The following is a 23,668-nucleotide window of genomic DNA, read 5'->3' on the forward strand; positions in this document are numbered from 1 at the left end:
GCTGCCACCACCTTTGGGAAGTTTTGGCTAAGGCTCCCCTCAGACTATTCCCAGTAGCTCTCCCCAGCAGCATGGCCAGCAAGTCCTTCATTACCATGGTTCTACTGAGGCCAGTTACAGTGCCTGTGATTCCACCATTAGAATGTGTCTCTGGAGAAGGCAACATTTTCCGGTTGAGGATTCACAGTTTAGAAGGATTAGTTGACAGCTGGCTGCAGGCAAGAGAGATGGTCTGAGGACCAGAAGGGTGTGGGGATGGCTAGGAATCCCCAAGAAAGGGAATTACATGGAAGTGCAAATTCACTGCCTTCACATGGAAATTAGTGCTGGCCTTGAGCATGGGGGTGGGGGCGGGGGGCGGCTGTAGGCTTGTGGCTGCTTGCAACCAACCCCACAAAGCATTCATCCTTTGCAGCATTATAATATCCATGAGAGTCAAGCTTGTGAAAGGGAGATAAATACTATTAGTTATTTATGAAAAGATATTTTTAACAATGTCCTGCAAAATAAGACAAATGTGGGAGGAAAGATTCATCTCTATGGAAATAGCAGTTTTGAGAGAAACAGTACTATTATTTTTGGAGATTCGGAAGATAAGACAGTCTTGGGAGGAGAGCATTCTCAGTAGGAATCCACTGTAGTGCTGGGGTTACCGACAGCTACCATTCTGTTTAGGGGGTGATGAGCTTGTGATATGCCATATAGTCCTCACACACAAACACCTGGACAGGTTGCAAGTGTAGAGTTGCGTGCTACCTCCTTATCTGAAGGGCAGGGAGGAAGCAAGGACAGGACAGTCTTGAAATGAAGAATGCGGGGCGCCTGGGTGGCGCAGTCGGTTAAGCGTCCGACTTCAGCCAGGTCACGATCTCGCGGTCCGGGAGTTCGAGCCCCGCGTCGGGCTCTGGGCTGATGGCTCAGAGCCTGGAGCCTGTTTCCGATTCTGTGTCTCCCTCTCTCTCTGCCCCTCCCCCATTCATGCTCTGTCTCTCTCTGTCCCAAAAATAAATAAACGTTGGAAAAAAAAATTAAAAAAAAAAAAAGAAATGAAGAATGCTAGCAGAGCCTGGGGCCTTTCTTGTCTTGAGCCTTCAGATTCTGCATAACAGACACAATAGAGGAACATTAATCACAATAGGCCAGGGGAAGGTCTCAGTGGAGAAGTGGCTCAAAGAACCTTTCCTTATTTCCTTCCTCCTTCCTTCTTTCCCTCCCTGTTTTCCCTCCCTTCTTTCCTTCCTTCTACCCATCCTCCCTTCCTCCCTTCTTTCCTCCCTTCCTCCCTCCCTCCCAGCACCCCATGTGACAGTCTGCTTATTTTTGACCCAGTTCCAACATCAGCTCCTTGTGAAGCTTCCTCAGTGTTCCTCCCATCTCAGCAAAATTCTGTGAGCCCACCTCTGTGTTTCTGTTAAACGGCAATACCCCCAACTTAGCAACTCGTTTTGAATTGTCCTGCTTCCTCACTGGACTCTGGACATGCAAAGACTGGCGCGTTTTCCTCCTCCTTCAACCTCTTTCCCTGGTTCCCCAACAAAGTGCCGCACACCTAGAAAGAATATACTAAATGCATGTTGAATTGAAATACATATGGGAATTTGGCAAATCAAGAATGTTTTTGAAACTTCAATTTCTTGGCTAATTAGACATAAAATTAAGAAAGTGGCTGAATGACAAATATTAAATTCTGAATCCTCTTCAAAATGTATAATAGTGTGTGGAGCAGCAGGAATCTTTATTCTCTCCCCCTGAAAATATAATTATAGAGCTAGAAATGACTAGAAGAATCATTCGCTCCATTCTCCTCTGCCTCCAGGTAGGTTATATTAAATTATCTCAGACAGATGAAAATCTATCCTTTTTTCATTTCAAAAAATGAGATTTTAATTCCACTATTCTAGTATAAAAAAAGGCCTCAGCTAAGCAACTCATCCTGATTTCTTCTCTAAAGCCCACATGGCACATTTTGAGTTGGATAAAGCCAGCTGGATAAGATTCCTTTTGTTATAGTTTCACAAATTGCATACATAGATTTATATTTATATGGAATCTATATTTGTATATAGATTTATAAATTTACAAATTACATACCTAGATACTATACAGATACAGACTGAGAGTGTGTGTGTGTGTGTGTGTGTGTGTGTGTGTGTGTGTGTGTAGGGAGAGAGAGAAGGAGAAAGAGAGAGACAGAGAGACAGAGAATTGGCTCTATTTAACTTAAAATTTCTGAAATGATGAAGTAGGGAATATTTTTTTACCTGATGCCCCAAACTCTAGGAAGTTTTAGTCTGGACCACATCAGGTTTTCAATATGAGGCATGCTGGGAAAATGACACATGAAGACAAGTCTTTAAGTCATTATATATGTAGTGGTCCCTTCTCAATCTCTCTTCCCTGTGCCTGAAATCCCAGGATGTGGGACTGTATCTACTTATTTTCTTTCTACTGCCATGAGAATTTTAGATCTGAACTTGTGGACATCAGTTGTCATTTCTGCTAAGAACTAGAAAAAAGAAAAGAACTAGAAAAAAGAACTGGGCTTTGGGAGAAGAGGAAGGTGGAATAGGGATTGAGATTATTGTGGTGAAGCCTCAAGAGGTTCAGGGCACAGAAGAGAAGCCAAGGGAGATTGTCCTTCCATCAATGGATGGAAGAAGGGTCAGAGCCATGCAGCAAGAGCTCCAGCCTAGGAAAGCAGGGGCTCTCTAAGGAGCTACCCCACCTCCAAGCTACTCCAAGGAGGTTCAATACAGGTTTCCATTGTCTCTTTTACGGCTTTATTTCTGGGACTAAAGTCAGACTCCAGGAATGGATTCCATAACTAGCAGGGAAAACAAAAATCAGAGAGGTATTGGATATCTGGAAAGAGAACCAAAACGGAAAATAAACTACTTATTAGGATAAAAAGCAACATGATAGAGTTAAAAGAATAGAACTTCCGGGGTCAGGTTCAGAACCCAGTTCTGCAATTTATGTGTGAATTGGAGAAGTAGTTTGTTCTGTTTTAAGCTTGCTTTCCTCATCCATAATGGGGATAACGGTATCTTTCTTATAGGGTCTTATGAAGATTGAATAAAATAATAAATATCTGCAATACAGTATGTGCTCAGTTAATGGCAATTATCAATATACTATTTGTAACAGAGATAAACATATTTGTAAGTATCTTATTAAAGCTTAGGAGAAGGGAAAGAGATAAATAATAGATTAATTAATTATAGAGCATTAATTATAACTTATTTAAGGTGTGTAAAATAGTATTGATAGCATGTGTTTGATTGTTATATTTCAGTAAATGTAAAACAAATAGGGATAAGATTCTTCCTAACCTTTCTTGTAACCTTTATTTCTCTGTAAAGTCTTGGCTTCCTCAACTGGGAATTCTACAATGAGGGTGTAGTGAACGCAGTGGTACCCAGCCAGATCCACCCTGGTTAGACCCAACACTCATTCCCCCAGCCTCTAGGCTTGTTGGTAGCTGAAGGGTCCCGACTGAGTTTCTCCCAAAAGAGAGCTGCCCTTAGTCACAGGGAGATTCCTACCCAAGACCATGTCCCTTCCTGGGGCAGCCAGCCCCTAGTGCCCTTTGAGGAAGGTTTTCAAAGACCCAGCTGTTCTAGATGGTGGGCTTCACATGGTGGGAGCTGAGGCCTTTGCTCCGGCTGCATCATCGTTAGGTTCTTCCTCAGCCTCATCTTGCTGCCTTTACTCCGACACAGGAGATGGGCCTGGGAGCCCTTCCCAGGCTCTGCCGCTGAGTACTTCCTGGGACCCAACCAGAGGCAGAGGGTTCAGGAAAACACATTTTGCCATTGGAGACAGACCACCAGGACTCCAGAGAGGAAAGAGAGAATTTGGGCAGCGGTAGGTGCCCGGTATGTGGCAGGGGTCACTAATTATAAAACTGTGAAAGAAGAGAGGTAGGCCAAGACGAGAATGGCAGGCCTGGCGTGGAGCGGGGTGGCTTGGCCTGAGTGGGAGGTCCCGGCATCAGGAAAGGCCCACAGAGTATTACAAGTCTACAGGGAAAAACAAACATTGAGAGAAAGGCTAGAGTTCCACCTGGCATGGCCATATTGGGGGGATGAAATGCCAACCCAAAACGGGTTGCCACTATTCTGACACCTTGTTCAACAAAGGTGTTCTTTTTTTTTTTTTTTTAATAAGTTTGTCCTCAACAGTACAGTAGAATTTCAAGAGAACAAGGAATTTATCTGATTCCAATCCTCTTTCCAGGAATTTTCCCCTGGGCCAAAGCAATTCCATAAAGACACTCACTCCCTTCAGCTTTCTCTTCTATAGACGAGAAACAGAAGCTGTTTGTTTCCACCTCTACAGCTTGTCCAACTACTCTTTCTATTCTAAACTTTTACATTATAGAGAAGGGTTATAAGGAGTTTATAAACTGCAAATTCTGGCTTATAGCTTGAAGGGCATAAATGTGCTGTGCCACCAATTCGGTGCTATTCAAAAGGGCATATTTTATACTCTACTGTAAAAGTACTCACCAGGTGTGCCGTAAACATGAGTGTTTGAGGGTTTCCTGGCTGGGCCTTCATCATCTTGGGTTTATTGAGCATTTTATTATTTCTAGCTAATAGTAGAGTTGTGTTTCTGGTTGCACTTAGAGGTAGTGGTGGTAAGTTTGAGAAAACCAGATTACTCTCCCCAGAAGCTCAGGATCAGGTCTCGCCTGGCAGTTCAAAAGTTCCTCCTGAGAATGATTTGAATGAAGCTGTTGTTCCCTGCTTGCAGGTGGTCGGACATGTTTTCTTCCTTCTCCTCATCCCATCACAAGGGCTTTTAAGTTATTAAGAAATCATCAGTGTGTGCATTATTCAAGAGCCATGACAGATCATTCTCCCACCGGGAGTAGGAGAGAGAGAAAGAGGAGTCGGCTTGGAACCACCATCGTGTGCGTCTAAGAAGTGGGAGATCACAGCCACCATGCAGGCCACCTCCCCTTGTCACTGGTGAGGTGGCCAGGGCTCTACCTCAGTCCTAAAGCCTGGAGATGGGTTCCACTGGCTGGTGCTGCATCGCAAGCGCTTCCGGCCTGGACCTGTCTCTCTCTGCTCCACAGTCAGCAGAAAGAGTAGCTCCAGCGGTCACTCAGAAGCAAGTCCCCACCAGCTACAATGTGGGGGAAACGTGTATTTGCTACGGCTGCTGTAACAAAGTACCACAAACTAGGTGCCTTAGAACAACAACAGAACTTTATTGTCTGATGGTTCTGGAGGCCAGAAGTCTGAAATCAAGAAGTTTGCAGAGACGTGCTCTCTCCAGAGGCACTAGGGAACGGTCTGTTCCAGGCCTCTCTCCTTGTAGACTGCTTGTAGCTTTGGCTTCCAGATGGTGGTCTTCTTCCTGTACCACTTCACATCGTCTTACCTCTGTCTGTGTCCAAATTTCCCCCTTTAAGGGCATCTAATCATATCAGATTAGGTCCCACACTACCCACCTCACTTGGTTCTCTCTTAAAAGACCCAATTTCCAGGATGCCTGGGGGGCTCAGCCGGTTGAGCGACCGACTTAGGCTCAGGTCATGATCTCGAGGTTCATGGGTTCGAGCCCCACATGGGTCTCTGTGCTGACAGCTCAGAGCCTGGAGCCTACTTCAGATTCTGTGTCTCCCTCTCTCTCTGCCCCTCCCCTGCTCTCTCTCTCTCTCTCTCAAAATAATAATAAAAGTAAATTTAAAATAAAACATAAAAGACCCTATTTCCAAATACTGTCACATTCTGAGGTATTGGGGTTTAGGACTTCAGCATATACTTTGGGGCTGGGGCGCCGTTCAACCCATAACATTATGCAAATGTTCTGGTTCCGATAACTGGGTAGTTGCCTTTCAATGGAGACAATCCTCTCAAGAATTGAGGTAAATCCAAGAGAATCTCCAAATATTGCCTGGCAGTGTGGTTAGTTAAGAGCCCAGGGTGCAGCCCTGGAACCAGACAAAACTGCCTGTAAGTCACAACTTTGCTAGTTCCCAAAGAAGTCACCTCTCTCAGCCTCTGCTTTCTTGACCGCAAACTAGCGCGAAGTATGGTTTAGGTTTTCATGCGGCTGCTGTGAAGGTGAAGTGAGAAAATATAAGCATCGAGTATTAAGACCTAGGCACCTGCTGAAGTTTCAATAAGGATACTACCTATTTTCAAACGTCAAGGTTTCTCCCTCCCTGTAGAATGAACGTCTAGGGGCCCAGCCTGAGGTTACTCCTTAAAGCGCTGTCTATAAAATCCAAAAGAGCTACCAAGGCATCAGTCCCAGCCTCCCTACAGAGACACTGCAAACAATGGCAAACAAATTGGGTAGGTTTGGATCTTATCTTCCAGCCAATCTAGAAATCTATTGTTTCCAAGCTCTTCAAAGTTTGTGTTTTCCAAAGAGAGAGGTCTTTTTCCCTTCCTTAAAAAAAAAAAAGTCACTGTCTGAGTCAATAGATTCGTGGGTCATGGAAGCAAATTACAAAGCTAATACAATGGATTTGAGAAATTGCTAATGTAATCAGATTTTGAACAAGCTTTGGAAATGGTCCCTATTTCGCGCACCAAGGGTATTTTTCTAAACCGTTCATTGCTTTCAACAACCCCATTATAAAACCAACTAAAAGTGAGAAAAGCAAATTCAGCAGCAACCTATCTTGTCAGGACAAAGAAACCTTCCTCACCAGGAAGCTGTTTTCAGAAAAATATTCAACACCAAATAATCCTATTTGAATTTTGCCACTCAAAGAAGTCTCAGAAAGAGGGACTTGTGGAAGAAATTTGGGCAGGGGTGGGGGGTTTGGGGGGTGGGGGTGGGGGGGTGGAAGGAGGTAGACAGTCCTCCAGAAAGCCTTCATTTCTTTCTACCTAGAGAAATAGAAAAGATTTCTGTACCTTTCATTGTAGGAAGTAAAAATTATGTGATCCAACACCTCTGACTTTTAATATTTAAACCTCATAATAAAATGTCGCTGAAGACTTTACCTGCTCAACCAGTAAAAGAGACACTAAAGTCTAGAAGTCCCTGAGGCCTTGCCTAGCACATAGTAAATACCGCATTAACGTAAACTTTTCATCATTTCATATGTAAGGTGATCCATATGTCCTAGTTGCCCTGCAAAGTCCCAGTTTATATTTGTTGCCTCAACAAAAATGTTTATGATGTCTCCTTTCACTATCAAAAGTGACCCAGTTTGGACAAAAAAATCATATGGTCCACCCTATTGATAAGCAACTTTGAGAAGGTCTGCAAATATCCTACCACATAGGTTTCCTTTTATTTTTGGAAAGAACACCTGAAATTGCATTTAGGATTTTATTGGGGGAAGAACTTACTTCCTTTGATATTAGATGTACGCATTTTCCCTTATGCAATGTTAAACATATGTGTTTAGGGTTTTGTGGGTTTTTCTTTTTTTTTATAAATTAACTTTTTCTGAGCAGTTCTCTCAATCTACAAATATTTACAGAGTGTCTACTGTGTGCAAAACAATTTTATATCCAGTACCAGTCAAAATTCCAAAACATAATTGAAAGCTCTCATTCAACCAAAAAAAAAAAATATTCTTCCTATGTTCACTAAGTTACTTTTATAAATCTTTTTAATTTGTAACTATATGAAGACTTTAAACTGGTATGAAAATGAGGCAGTAATCCAGACTGGAAAAGACATCAGGCTGGGCATGTGGTGACTTCAGTGCTCTGCCCAGCTGCTAATTAGACGTGGAAGGCTAGAAAGCCGTCTTCCCCTCGCTGGGTCCCAGTTTCCTCATCCATAAAATGAGAGAGTCAGATGAGATCATCTCTGAGGCTCCTTTCAGCTCTAAAATTCTATGATCTGATGAACCATCTCTTTTCAATTGATTAAAATGTTAAGAGATTTCCTAAAGTAAACAAGCCAGGCATGATTCCAATTTGTTTGGTTTTCCCATTTTTCTTTTCATTCATTCAGTTTTCCAGCTCAGAGCATTTGGGGGGGGGGGGGATACAAAGTACGTATTTCTGAATTGTCATTTAGAGATGACACCTGAAATCTTCCCCATTTAAAATGCCTAACACGTTGCCATTTTTAACGTGCTTTCAAAGCATTTAGACAGCAAATTCAAAAGGAAATAGTCTGCACAAAAGTTGACTTAGTTTTAACCATGCAGAGATTCAACCACCTTATAGTTTATTTTCCAGCTTGTAACGTGGAAGAACAAAAAGCAAAAGGGGATTGATAAAATAATAATAATAATAACTATTATTATAATAATAACAATAAAGTTCTAATATTCCTACCATCAGCTAAGGAATAGGTCAGTCCAAACCAGCTTAATGTTACCAGTGAACTAGCCCCTTTGTGGACATTCACGGTCTCTCAGCATCAAATGACCTTATTTGTTGGCTCAGTGGTTTAAAAGAAGCATTCTATTTCCCACGGTTGTACTTCAATATGCTCTAATCCATAGGGATTACTGTGGTAGAATGTTTCAACCCAGTGTAGCTTTCAGGCACAAGTAATTTTCATCAGAGCAAAATTCACAGTCAATTTATGATCAACAAAGATATTAAAATCTTAAAATTCTGTGGTAGATGCCAAAATCAAACTATCACAGGGACTTAGCTTTTTTTTTTAATTAAAATTTTTGAAGTATTTTAACAACACACACACACACACACACACACACACACACACAAACCTGCAACTCGAACCTTGATGGAATCAAAAAGGAATTTGCATTTTTGATTTTATGTACAGCTGGTGGCCAATGTGTTTATCTCGGTAGGGAGAGGGGGCAGGTGGGGGATAAAAATAGTAGTTAAGATAAAAGAATGATCTCAGTATGGATTTTTTAAATAAATGAGAAAAAATGGATGACAGAATTGAAAATCTATATTCTCCTCAGGAAGCAGGTATGGGAATAGAGGGAGCAACAGCATGCCTTCAGTGGAAGAGCAAAGAGAAGGTATCATCAAAGCCCAACCCTCATTAGAAGTGGCCCCTCTAATCTCAGGTTAAGAATTTAGGGCTCTTTTGAGAACACTATTATGTGCCCGTGGTTGTGTGTCAGGCAGAACTGGCTACATAATTTAAGGAACTCAGAAAAAAATGAAACCTTGAGCCCCCTTGTTCAGTAATTATGGAGAATTTCAAGATGGCGACAGTAAAGCATTAAACCAAGGCCAACACCCTGAGCAACTGCACAGGTCACATACTCATAAAACTGACCCTGACACCAAATTATCCACACCCACATTAGCTTCCATCCTTTTACTGAATTGCACAACCCAGGAGGTGTGTGCCTCTATCCAGGCTTTACAGATGAGGCCATTGAAAATGACAGCAGTGTTTCACTCAGTCAGCTTGTGAGAGCTCAGATCCTCTTCCAAGAGACCTAGCACTTTCTACCATCCTGGCTACACTTAGTACTCCACAACAGGCAAAGGTCAGTAAAATACTCAATATTATACCTGAACTTCTAGTCTTCCAAAGATCTGGACTTCAATCAGGTAAGTCTCCTAAGCATGTGCACCTGTTCTATTTGTCTTTGCTTACAGATTTTGCCCAATAAGTGTTAGCTAAATGAGTGAGTAGGTAAACATGGTATTCAATATAATAATAATATACTTTGGTAGATAATTTTTACATTTTTAAAAGCATTGTCACACACTTATTTTTTTCTAGAATTTAATATTGCTGGGTATTTTAAGTAATTCTTATGACTTATAAATCCCTGATAGTCTGAGCCTGATATAGGACAAGAGAAATACCCACCCATATTCATTCAAAACTCTTTGCTAAGCACTGACTGAGGTAACCACTAGAAATAAATATGCATATATATGTATGTACACATTTCCCTTAAAGGCTTTACCATCAGTAAGGCTTCCAGGATACTTTTTGAAGGGGAGTAAAAGGTATTTAGATGGACAACTGTGGGACAAGATTTCAAAAGTAGAACGACATTTGCAAATTGCAAGACACAGAGAAAGAATGCATGTGTCACGTGATGGGAAACGAGAATGAAGAAGACAGGGACAGACCATGAAAGGACCTTGAGCACCAAGTTCAGGATGCTGGCTTTCTCCTAAAAGCTCTGAGGAATCATTCTAGGAGCCAAATGGCATTTCCATGACAAAATATATGGCTCTCAATCTGGAAACAGTTAGAGATGGGAATTGTAGGCTTCATAGCCAAAAGCTAGTCCTAATCATCCCAGCCCCATTCATCCTGGGTTCTCCATAATAGTTATCCCACAAATGTCCAAAGGTTCCTGAGAGTGAGAAGGAGCAGACTTCATGGAATTCTCATAAGAACTGATTTCATACCTGAATGCTCACCCATGAGCCCTGGTATGTTAATACCAGCCTCTCCACAAAGTCATAGGCAGGCAGTCAGTCTTGCATGATGGAGGGCCTTCAGGTCTCAAATGGAGGATCCAGTCTCTTCAAAGCTGAGTAAGTTCTGTGGCCATTCTGAAAAATTAATGAGTCGCCTTCTATGAACTTGGTGCAAGCCCTTCCAGTTTAACCTATTAGGTATTTCTCAGCCGTAACCCCTCACCATCAGCTGTCACCACCCTAGTTCAGGACTTTTTCTTGGACAACTGTATCAGCCTGCTATCTGACCTGCAGCCTTACTTTTCCTGTGCTCAAATTCACCCTGTGCCCAGCTGCCCAAATGACATACATAAGGCACCAATCCGACCACTTTTACTCCCTGCATAAGAGCATCCCCATCCTCTACTTGATGAAGTCCAAGCCAGTTGCCACGGCATGTAATACTACACACACCTACCTCCGGGCCTGATTAGCTCTCCCCAAACCTCCCCATCTGCTCTCCGGTGTGGCATGAAACAGCTTGTGATTCCTGCACACACACTACCTATTTAACCTTCCCTGTTTTTTGCATCCATTCCTTCTGCCTAAAGGATCCTCTTAACATTGCCTTTCCTGGCTGATTCTGACTCATCCTTAAAGTTAATTCTGTTGCCTTTTCCTCCAGAAAACCACCGTGGACTCCTCCAGCCCCAGTGATAGGTGTCTCTCCTTTCTGATGCCATAAAAACTCTTCACATATATCTTTTTAAATTATATCACCATCATTTATGTATATGTCTCCCCCTTTGGATGTGAATTCTTTGAGGATTCTAACGTATCTTCTTTATTCCAAGAGTTACCAGAGCACCTATACCCACTGGTGTTCATGTGTGCATATATCATGGCTTTCTAAGTTGGAGGGTCCGAAGAAGGAAAGGAAGAAGCAACGTAGGTTAGGTAGAAGTAAATGTTACATGGCTATAAGGGGCCATAGAAGAAATAACCTTCTCCTTTATTCCCCCTGCTGCTAAGGTCTAGAATACTTCCTAATTAATAAATATATTCCAAAGACATTCATGGAAAAGGAAAAGGAGGTGATCCTTATATTGGATCCCCACAGAACAGGGCTTCAAAATAATCACCACCCCCTCATGAACATCTAAAAGCATTAGGAGCTCTCCAATTCCCCTAGACGAGATGAGCCATGGGAGGCAACTTTTTTTTTTTTAATTTAAATCCAAGTTAGGTAACATATACTGTAGTAATGGATTCAGGAGTAGAATGTAGTGATTCATCACTTACATACAACACCCAGTGCTCATCCCAAGTGCCCTCCTTAATCCCTATCACCACTTAGCCCACCCCCCCCCCCCCCACCTACCTCCCCTCCAGCAATCCTCAGTTTGTTCTCTGTATTTAAGAGTCTCTTATGGTTTGGGGAGGCAACTTTATTAAGACAAAATTGACATGTTATCGGCAGCCGTAATGCTCTTTCCTTTCTGTCCCTAACTAAATTGTTAAAAGGCAACCATCCATTCTGAGATGGTAAGAAAGTCTTACTTGAGATGGCAAGACAGCCAGGAAAGGTAAACCTTTTTTTTTTTTTTTTTAATCTTTCTCGAGTATGGCTCAGGACTAATTTGAGGACGAGAAACGATTCCAGTGCCTTGTAAATTGCGATCCACATTGCAACTCCTAGCAGCCACAGTTCAGCACAGTTAGAAGTCAATTAAGGGAGGCCCAGGATTAAGACATCATGGAGACTGAATTATCTCACACCAGCAGGAAAGAGTCGTTTCTTCAGTTCAGGTTCATGGTCTTTGGAGCAGAAGTGGTTTTGAAGAGGAAAGAAAATACCGGCGACTGTGGTCTGTTACTTTCTGCAAGACAAGGAAATAGAGAAGATTCCAACCTAAATATATAGCTAGCTTTTCAATATTTTTTAACTAATGAATTTATCTTTTTAATACACTTTGAGTACAAATTTCAGGGCTTCAGGTTCATTGGGAACAGCTAAAAATACCAAAACATGGAATAAACCACAACATCCCGCAGTTCCCTCCATATGTTTTATTTTTTTTCCCCTGTTTATGGGATAAAATAGGTGAAATAAAAGTAAAAGTTTAATTACAAGAAATAAAGTGTCAGCAGTGAAGTTCACAGCCAATTTTTGTACTTGGAGTCATGGAGCATGTTTCCATGATATGATTGTAGGTTTTTGATTGTGCAATAAAATAATTTCAACAATAAAAACCATTAGTATGCAGGTGTTCTACAATTTTCTTAGGGAGTTTTGCAAGAGTTGGCATGCATTTGATAAATGCACTCTCAAACCCCAAACTCCTATGCAGAGACATGTGGCTTCACACGGAAAAGGCTTTTGCACACCTGCGGTAATCAAGCAAAAACATAATGGGAAGCAAGGGGATTGGGGGACACACACCCTTCTGTCTTCAGACGAATATTGAAGTGTTAATGAAGCCTCATACACAGAAAGGCAGTATTGTGATTTGCTGACTTGGCCCACCCACAGTTTTAGTAACTATCACTTTAGAGATTCACGTGTGATCTTTAAATAAGCATAAAGGGAACAAATCCTATTTTGACCTTATCGCAAAATTAGAAGTCACAACATGGCTTTTAAAGTACCTCTACTGTTCTTACAGTGAAGAGATACTCAGTTCGTTTCGTTGGCCAACACACATTTACTGAGCAAGTTTCTCACGATGAGCTCTTATTCTACGCTTAACAAATAAAGATGGTGTGCATTCACATCTAAGCCTTACACTGCAGAATCCTTTACAGGATCCTTCTACGCATCACCCACATTTAAAGCAGAATGAAGCAGAGCTCCCTGGTGGGCACGGAGGCAGGAACCCTGAGCCCAGCTCTGCAGACACCTGGGTAGGCACAGCCTGGGAACCACCTCTCTATACTCCAGCGAGGGAAAATGCATTGTGTGTGTTACACAATAACTTCATTGAGGAAATTTTTACATCTCTTGTTTTTCTTTTTTTTTTTTTTAAATTTTTTTTTCAACGTTTATTTATTTTTGGGACAGAGAGAGACAGAGCATGAACGGGGGAGGGGCAGAGAGAGAGGGAGACACAGAATCGGAAACAGGCTCCAGGCTCTGAGCCATCAGCCCAGAGCCCGACGCGGGGCTCGAACTCACGGACCGCGAGATGGTGACCTGGCTGAAGTCGGACGCTTAACCGACTGCGCCACCCAGGCGCCCCACATCTCTTGTTTTTCAATGGTAGCAGGATACATTACTCTTTTCTCTTGATCCGATTAGCAAATGACCTCCAAGACCTAACAGCAGAAGATGTGAAGTCGATGTGCACGAGGTCCTCACCCACCTCTCAGCCCATTCTGACAGCATCTCTTGATGGTTACTCCACGAGGAGCTAAAATTAGGTCACAGCAGCCTATCTAAGGCAAGTCTGGGTGGAAAGATCCAAAGGTGAGCCTAAGCCAGCATCTGTATGAATCACTAACAGCCCAAGCCAAGAATACTTAATAGCAATGCCAAGTTCAAAGGGAAGAGTAAGTAGGTTGTAAGTGGGAAACAAAGCCAAAGGCCAGGATTCAGGAGGAAAGAGAAGAAGAGCAGAATCAGATCAGGAAGGAAGCAAGATGATTCCAGGCAACTGTTCTGACTCTCACTGGTCTGCTTTCAACTGGTTATTAGGCCCGGTAACATCCATGGGCAAAGCTGAAAGATTCAGAGTTTGGGCTAATACTCCCTGCTGCCAAAACATTTAGTTTTTTTCTTTATCTATTTATATTGTCACCTCTTTAAGCAGTGGACACTTCTTCACTACCCATTGAGAGTCTAACAATGAAATAGATGGAAAAAATCTGGTCCCCTCTGATTCTGAAGACCAGGGGTTAAAGACCACACCTGTTCCCCTTGGCAGGGGTGAAAAAGGAGGCAGGAACGAGGAAGGAAACCCTATGATAGGCTTAGCCAGCCTAAACTTTTTCTTCTGATATTCTTTTACTTTTTAAACTCTGTATTTCCGAACATAAGAATAATAGCCTCCAGCACATAAAAAGCATTCACATACTATCAATATGTACCCAGCCCTGTGCTAAGTGTTACAGAAATCACAAATATTGCAAAATGCAGTTACTGCCCTCAAGGTTTTTGCAATTTCAGTAAAAGACAAAAGACTTCTATATGAAGCCACAAAACTGGATTTTGTTAGGCAAAGAAACACCTCAAAAGTCTGTGGCTTGAAATAATCATTTATCTTCTCTCAATTCTGTGGGTTGCAGGTTTGGGTTGGGCTCAGCTGAGACACAGGCACCTTTGCCTTACATAGCATCTGATGATTCCACTCCTATATCTGGGGCCTCAGCTGAGACAGCTGGCAGGGTTGGGGTGGCCAGGCCTTTCTCTCCACAGGAAAAAGAGGGCAGGCTTATTCAGAGTAGACATGTTCCAAGAGAGCAAGTTCAGAAACTGCAAGGTCTCTGGAGGCTTAGACTCACAGTTTACACATTGTCACTTCTGTCACATTTTTGTCTGTCTGGTTGGTTGGTTGGTTGGTTGGTTGGTTGGTTGGTTGGTTGAATCGAGTCATGAGCCAACCACAATTCAAGAGGTAGAGAAACCCACTCCATCTCTTCATGGGACAAGCTGCAAAGAATTTGTGGCCAGATGTAATCTTCCACAATCACCCACTAGCTATAATTATTTGTATTATTTGTATTATTGTAATTATTCACTCACTTCCGAGATTGCTGGAAACTATCATATAGTTTTATCACAAACGCAGAGTCCAATATCTTGGGAACTTCATCCAGATGTGGATGGTTCAGATGTGGACAAGGCCTCTTAGGTACAGCTTCTTGCATATGGCTCCTCTTAGTCCGGAAATTTGTGAATTAAACAGACACATTTGTTTGCTCCCTCTCCCCACATACCCAATGTGCAATGGTGAGATGGCAATAAGAAAATCGTAATAAATATCTCCATTCAAAAAAAGAGAGGGGTACCTGGGTGGCTCAGTCAGTTAAGTATCCAACTCTCGGTTTTGGCTCAGGTCATGATCTCATTGTTTCATGAATTCGAGCCCCACCTCAGGCTCTGTGCTGACAGTGTGGAGCCTGCTTGGGATTCTCTCCCTCCATCCCTATCTCTGCCCCTCCCCAACTCGCACTGTCTCTGTCTCTCTCAAAATAAATAAATAAGCTTTAAAAAATTTTTAAAAAAAGGAGAAATGGGAAGTAAATAGGAATCATTGGTGCATAGCAACTCAGGAATCCAGTCATGTACATACACAATAAGAAATAGCCCTTATTTACAGAGAAATAGCTTTTCTCATCCTGCTCCCTTTTCAAAGAAATTTGAGGGCCCAGAGTCATCTGTTTACTTTGAACTGTTTGGGTCCCATTAAAATGCAACCTTATACAGACCCCTTTAAAACTTTGTGGGTTTCCTATGTATCAGGGTAGATTCCATTTAATTAGACACAGAAACACACACACACACACACACACACACACACACACACACACAATTGTTTTTGATGTGCTCTCCTTTCTTCTTTTGGCAGGAAATCAGGATGCTATAAATTAATGCCCTTGAAGTCTTTAGAAGTTATCTTGCCCTATTGAGAGAATCTGCTAGGAACCACCACAAATCTTTCTGAGGTCTGTACAGGTGCTTAAAACCAACCCCCCCCCCACACCAAAAGATTTTAGAAGGGTCTTTTGTAGACTGAAGAGACTGTGACTGAAAACTATTTTATTTTCTAATTTAGAAAGTCTAGAAAGGCCCTCTATACTTCCTCTACTTTCTGCCTGCAAACTGAATAGTTTTCTTTAGTTCATCCCTTTCTTTGTATATGTTTTCAACACTCCGCCTGAAAATTTTCTTAATTGGATCCACAATCGTATTAGTTAGTTACATTTTCTAACTTCCGACTCACCACATGCAGTGGTTTTGCCAATTACTTTGAAACAAAACTAGTGCCACATGTTTTAGGTTTTTTATGATGGCAGCACCTCACTTCCTGGTACCAATTTCTGTTTAAGTTAGCCTTTGCTGTGCAACAAACTACCTCAAAAGTTAGCAGCTTAAAACATTGATTTGCTCATAGCCTTGTAGGTCAACGATTGGTGTTGGACCCAATGGTATGCTGATCTGGCTGTAGTCATTGCTGAATATGTAACCTGTCAACAGCGGGGGTCAACACTGAGCCCCTGATATGGCGCCATTTCTTGGTAAAACTGCCAGCCACCTAATAGCAGGCTGATTACACTGGACGACCTCCATGTGGTCTTCCATGCCTTTCCATTAGAGGCAGTACTTTGTTCTCATGGAATTGACACTTCCTCTGAATATGGATTTGCCTTCACTTCCCACAACACAAATGCCAAAACTACCATCCATGAACTTGCAGAGTACCTTATTTACTATCATACTACTCTACATAATATCGCTTTGGACAAGAGAATTAATTTTTCAGCAAATAAAGTGGGTCATGGGCTTATATTCATGGAACTCACTGCGCTTACCATAACCCTCATCTTTCTGAGGCTTAACAGAATAGTAGAAAGGCCTTTGAAGACACAGTTAACGGTATCAGTGCGGAACCACTCTTTTGTGACACCCTCTAGGATGCAGTAAGTGCCAGATTAATGACTAATATATTGTACTGTTTCTTCCATAGAGAGGATTCAGGATCCTGAGAATCAAGGGATGGAAATAGAAGTGGCTCATATTACTATTACCCGTGTCCTCTACTAGTAAAATTTCTGCTTCCTTTCCTCACAATTTTGGGCTCTGCTGGTTTCAAATGCTTTGTTCCTAAGGAAGAAGGTTTCCAGGGGTGTGCCTGCATGGGTACACGTGTGTGCACACACACATGTTTCATTAAACTGGAAGCTGAGATGACCACCTGGCCACTTGGGCTCTTCACATCAGTAAACCAACTGTCAAAGAAGGAGGTTCCTTTATTGGTTGGGGTGATTGAGTCTATCAAAAAAAAAAATTGGTTTGCTACTTGAAAGGTTTTCTCCCTCCCACCAACCAATTTTGACACCAACTGGGTGTCCTCCAAATCCAATTTAATTCTGACATTAACTATCTGAGTTAGTGTCAGACTCCACAGGTTTAAGGGCTCAGTCCCACAAAACTGCTCCCATTTCAGATGCCAATTGCGAGTATTGGGTCCTGGGTTACCCACGCTTCTGTCCAACTTGGCTACAAAGTTGGGGGGTTCCCATAACCCCCCTCCTCAGTTTCGGTAATTTATAAGAATGACTCATAGAACTCAGGTAAATTCTATACTTACAATTACAGTTGATTATAAAAGATACAAATGAACAGCCAGATGAAAAGGTACATACGGCAATGTCCAGAAGGATCCTGAATGCAGGAGCCTCTGTCCCCACGGGGTTGGGATATGCTACCCTGCCTGCACATGTATGCATACACCAACTCAGAAGTTCCCCAGATCCCATCAATTAAGGGTTTTTAATGGAGGTGGCATTACATAGACATGACTGATTAAATTGTTGGCCATTGATGATTAACTCAATCTTTATCCCCTCACCCCTCCCTAGAGGTCGTGGCAGGAGACTGAAAGTTCCAACTCTCTAATCACATGGTTGTTTCTCTGATGACCAACCCCTATCCTGAAGCTATCTACAGGGCTACCGAGAGTGCCCTCAGGAGAACAAATGACATCCCATCACCCTTATCCCTCAGGAAATCCCAAAGGGGTTAGGAGCTCTGTGCCAGGAACCAGGAACAAAGACCAGATATTTTTCTTATTATACCACACTACTGCATAACAGGAGCAGAGGCCTCTTAATACTCCCAATGCTCTGTGATAAAGGAAATAGAAAACTGCAGTGGCCCATTATAGGTGAGACAGCTAACAGCACAGAACCTTCCAGAGTGACAGTTTAGGTCCCCCACCCACCATCAGACAAGAACCATGATGAGTTGAGGCCCCAGATTGGAGCAAAGGGAACATGGCAAGGTTACAGAAGTTAAGAAGCTTTAAATGCCAGCAATGACTGTGCGACCAGTTGCAGAAAAGAGGATGGTAGTTCTTACTACTATTTCTTCCTTAATTTGGTATGAAGCCCTATATAGTTTGCTTTTCTTTTTCTTCTCTTTTTCCTACCTGTCTGAGGTATATTCATAATGGTTTACATTACATATAATGTACATAATAATATATTACACATAATGCCAAGTTATCAAGGTATTGACTGCACTAGACTCTTCTATCATCAGTTTGTTTAAGCTGAGAATGACTTTTCCTGCAATCCCTCCCCTCTCTATGATTCCAGGCTAGAGTTGGCCAAAGGGGGAACTGGAAGAGAAGCGGCTTGGCATCAGGAAGTGGTTCTACACAGCTCTGTCCCTTCCTCCTTCTCTTGGGAGTGAGCCTGCCCACCCAGAGCACACCTTCTGCCTCCCTCACCTGAGGGCAGATCCCTGCAGTAGGCATGTCAGTCCACTTCCAGATTATGAGATCCACGTGCCACATTCTTCAGCCTTATCAGAGTAAGGATGGCATTTGTCCTGTTTCCATATACTTCTCAGCTGGTTCAGAACTCAGGTGGGGAAGAGAGGTCTTCATTATTGGGCTCCCCTGAACCCCGGGACTGATTCCTCAAGGAGATCCAGGAAAGCTTTCTACCAGATCTTGAAAGATGTCATGGGACTAGAATAAATGAGAACCAAGGAGGCAGGCACAAGAAACAGTGTGAGCAGAGAAAGAATGTAGTGGGCAGGAAAAGGAAGATTCGTGTGAGGCACAGAACTACATTTTCTAAGCAAAAGAAAAATAACGAGGGATGCGGTTTGACAAGACACAGGACAGCGGGGCAGCGGATGGCAGCCTGGAAGACTAAGTTTTTCATAACAGTTACTTTAATTTTGCGCCAATTGTTCTGGTTCCTCCTGATATTAAATTTTATGATCAGCTTCACTCCCAATTTAATAAAATAATGCAATCGGCTCTTTTATAGATCTCTTTTGTGGCTAATATAGGCTTCTTCAAATCCAAATCAGAGAAATGACTTGCCAATAGTAATGATGTCCCAAGCTCTCCAATTGCCTGTCTCTCCCATCATCCTCACTATACCTGACTTGACTTGGAAAGCTATTTTGCAGTGTTGCAACATTAATAACGCTTACCAGGAGCAGAACGCCTTTTTCATGTGGTTGATGTTATTTCAGCATGCTTTACTAGAAAGGCAAAGAGAAAGAGGTCTGGGATGATAGAAACATTTTGCCCGGGTTCAGTATCTGTCAGGAATTTAACCGATGAATTGTATCTCAGCGTCCGAGCTCATGCGTATGTTATGTATCATGCTGTTGGAAAATGTGCCCATATTTCCCTTTGGTCCCTTTTCTGCCCTCCCCCGCCCCCTCCCCGCATTTCAAATTCATTTTTGTTTCTGTTCCAGGACTAATGAGACTGTGATCAATGCCTCTCTAGCTGACCCTGCCTTCAAGTCTTCAATCATAGCTTCTCTGTCTAACCCACTACCCTCTCCTCTTTGTCAACCGATGGATTTATTTAGTTAAGAAAACTAAAATACGATCATGCCTCAACTCCACAAACAGGCCTCTGGGTTGATTTTCTTCATTTTATGAAATCCAACCAACCGTAGGCGCTAAACTATGTCTTTACGGTGTCTGTGTCTGGGCTGATAATATTTTCTTCCTTTGTGAAGATGTTTTAAGGTCTGCCTCTTTCTCCTCAAGTCAGTTCAAGAGTGCTGTGCTCTGCAGGGTCACTTCCTGAGGCTGAGGTTCTGAGACTGGATCCAGAAAGCTCTATCCCTAAGCAGGTTTTTCGTATGAGTTAGGTGCTCACAGTTCTCCCCTTCCTAAAAGGGGACTCCAGATGAGGTCAGCACCCGCCAAGGGGTGCTGGGAAGAGCCTGGCAGCCCAGATACCCACTGCCCGCTGCGCACCGATGAGCCAGACGCCCCAGGACGGGGGAGGGGTGCCGTGACTGCAAACTTCAGAAGACCCCTCCCTGCAGGCTGCCCTTCCTGCTTCCGCGGTTGCGCCAACCTCACATCCAATCCTAACAGGACTTCTAGGACAAAGTGCTTTTTACACACCCCATCTCACTTGTTACTTCCAACGTTCCTAAAGTCCACCCGATTCCTTCGCTGTTTCCGGAAGTGTAGAGCCGGAGCTTCCGGCAGTTCAGTCTCTCGCCTTAATTGCAGGCACCTAAGTGAGGGCCCATCTCTGGCCAGCTTCACGCTCCTCCGTCCTGGGCCACTTACTCCCACCGCCCCACTTTCGGTCTAAGCCCTGCCTCTCGCACGGTGCTCTCCATTCCGAGCCCCCAGATGCCATCCGCACACGCGCTGCCTTCGCCTCCAGTGGCCTGTACCACTATGCTGCATCCTCTCCTGGATGCACAGCTTCCGGCTACTTTTTGGCAGCCTCTGGGCCATGGGCGCGTCCCAGGTTCCGAATGCTTTCGGGGCGGAAACGTGGGGAGGCACCTGGGGGCTCAGACGGTTAAGCCTCTGACTCTTGATTTCAGCTCAGGTCATGATTTCACGGTTTGTGAATTCGAGCCCTAATCCAGTGTGGGATTCTCTCTCCCTCTCTCTCTGCTCTTCACACACACACACACGCGTTCTCTCTCCCGCCATCTCAAAACAAACAAACAAACAAACAAACATTTTTAAAATTACCAAAAAAAAAGAGGGGGGCACCCGAGTGGCTCAGTTGGTTGAGCCTCCCACTTCAGCTCAGGTCATGATCTCACGGTTGGTGGGTTCGAGCCCCGTGTCAGGCTCTGTGCTGACAGCTCAAAGCCTGGAGCCTGCTTCAGATTCTGTGTCTCCCTCTCTCTGCCCCTTCCCGGCTTGCGCATGCTCTCTCTCTTCTCTCTCTGTCTAAAAAATAAATTTAAAAAACATATTAAAAAAAAAAAAAAAGAAGGAAATGTGGGTATTCTAACCCCCTCCAAGACATGACATGGAACTAAGCCGCATGCCTTAGATTAACCCCGACACTTGAACAAACTGGAATAATAGAGGCTCATGGCATATGGAAAGAAAGCAGAGGAATGGCATATAATCCTCTGCCTTTCTCTCTCCCCTTTATCTTAGTCTGTTTATTTTATTTTATTTTATTTTATTTTATTTTATTTTATTTTATTTTATTTTTTTCAAGTTTATTTATTTTGAGAGAGAGAGAGAGCTTGAGCAATGGAGTGGCAGAGAAAGGGGAGAGAGCATTCCAAGCAGGCTTCACACTGTCAACGCAGAACCCGTCATGGGCCTCGAACCCACGAACCCGTGAGATCATGACCTGAGCCAAGATCAAGAGTCAGTCACTTAACTGACTGAGCCAACCAGGCACCCCATCTTACTCTCCTTTTAAAAACAAAAACCACACACAAAAAATAAATAAAATAAATACAAATAAAAACAAAAACCACATTTTTTGTCTTTTCTCCCCTTCTAGGATAGAGAAGTTCATTTTAACTCAATTTGACCTAATTAAGGGGACACACTGTAATTTCTCCCACCCTTTATGTCTTTGCCCAAGGCCTTTCTTCTTTACAATAACTTACACTCATGCACCTACAATAGCCATCACCAAGATGATGCCACATACTTTGGGCTGTCAACCTTCCCAAGCGACCTTGCTTCAAGTCTACTTCCCAAGGGTGGGTCTGCAACTCACAGAGAGAAAATGGAAGTTCCATCTTACTAATCCAATTTAAATGAAATACTCTCCAAAGCAACAGATCTCAATGAAATCTATTTTTCTTTTGTCATTTGCATGCTCACGATTTTGATAAATAATCATTTGCATTTGAAAGGGGAAAAATCAAGTAAAGCATAATTGAATTCTGATACCACTTGGGAAATACGGTCATAGATGTGAGAACGTTACGATGGTGCAAAGGACCCTAAAAAAATCATTTGTGCAACTAGCACACTGTATATTTGATCTACAGATTCCTGGACAAGCTTCATGAGAGAAGCTTTGAGAAAACACTCTTGGGTCACAAGTCATGTATGTTTTCGGTAAGAATGAAATGCATCTTACATCTGAGGGTACTTTTTAGGAACAAAGCATTTGGAGAAATACCTGGCTGGTAGCTGCTTTAATACTCAACAAGGAAGATAGCCAAAATTTAATGACAAAATACAGGATAAAGAACAACAGGGAGAATGAAGTCTTTACTCTTAAACAATCTGTACTGCATTGGTTTAATGCAACTGCAATTAGCCAAAGAAGAAAGTTTAGGACTACTTCATTCCATTTTCAAAAATCACCAATAGCATATATTACATGCAAATGATGCTTCATATCATTCTAAATACTTTCATGTATTCCTTAGTTTTATTCCCCTTGGAGGTGATCAGAATGGGTATTATTTTCACCAGTGAAGAAGCTGAGGGAGGGAAGTCTCCCACCAGGGTTGACACAGCTGCTTAGTGACAGCAGTGGATTGGAACCCAAGTTTGTTGAACACCCACCCAGAGCACCCAGTGTCCCATCAGCCTGTTCCGTCAGTTCCATGCTGGTGGTGAGATTCCAGGCATTCCTGGAATCCATATAAATTGTATTTTTGATTGAGATCCTACTGATTAACCATGCTCTTCATTAGGGCCAAAGAATGCCATATTTAATCTCAAAAAAAGGGAGGTTTACATGTAAATGCAGACAACGCCTTGCATAAAAGCCTCCTGCCTTGAATTTCTTGTAACACCTCTCTTTCAAAGAGCTGAGGAAACTTTGCAGCCACTTGCTAACCCTCCCAACATGCCTGTGAAAGGCCCAGTGGGCAGTTTTAATTATGTCCGGTTTACAAATAGAAAAACTGAGACACAGATGGCGAAAAATGAAGCTGAGTAAAGGGTTTTCCCAGAACCACCCGGCCTGTCGGGCCCCGGCCACTGCTTGCCAGGCCCGCACAGTCTCCACTTGGCCACATTTTCTAAGTAAGATGCTTCGAATGGCAGATGATCCTTAAAGGCTCTGGTGTGTTTCAGCTGTAACACACACATACTTTGAGAAGTAGTAAAATAAAGCGGTCAGAGCCCTGGGGCTGTTGGCAGGGGGGCCGGTAAACGATAGGTATGGAAAGTGCTTGGCACTGAGTAGCTCGCAGGTAGTATGGGCACAAGAAATGGTAACAGGGAGATGAGTCTCTGCCTAAAGAGAAATGAGGCTGCTAGTGTAGATACTTAATAAATATTTATGAAAGGAAAGGAGGGAAAAAGAAAGAAGTGAAAGAGGGAGAAAACTTTGTAAATGGGAAACTGGGCTTACTCTTCTTTGCCTGTGACATGTGAGAGCTTATAAAATGGTTTTCTCCTCTGTAACATGAGGGTCAGGTGGGCATGT

General features: G+C 42.8%; 1 long non-coding RNA gene across 1 annotated transcript in view; it reads right to left on the bottom strand.

The window, feature by feature from the left end:
• Window positions 1-20,648, bottom strand: part of LOC109496099 — a 175,961-nt gene extending 155,313 nt beyond the window's left edge. The window contains exons 1-7 of the long non-coding RNA XR_002151936.3: window positions 20,404-20,648; window positions 19,465-19,515; window positions 18,746-18,988; window positions 15,034-15,167; window positions 14,793-14,940; window positions 11,853-12,172; window positions 10,302-10,448 (exon numbers count right to left, since the gene is read on the bottom strand). This is a non-coding gene — a long non-coding RNA (uncharacterized LOC109496099). The remainder of the gene's footprint in view (window positions 1-10,301; window positions 10,449-11,852; window positions 12,173-14,792; window positions 14,941-15,033; window positions 15,168-18,745; window positions 18,989-19,464; window positions 19,516-20,403) is intronic.
• Window positions 20,649-23,668: the final 3,020 nt, after the last annotated feature.

The sequence above is a fragment of the Felis catus genome, chromosome F2, assembly GCF_018350175.1.
Source record: "Felis catus isolate Fca126 chromosome F2, F.catus_Fca126_mat1.0, whole genome shotgun sequence".
NCBI classification, from domain to species: Eukaryota; Metazoa; Chordata; class Mammalia; order Carnivora; family Felidae; genus Felis; species Felis catus.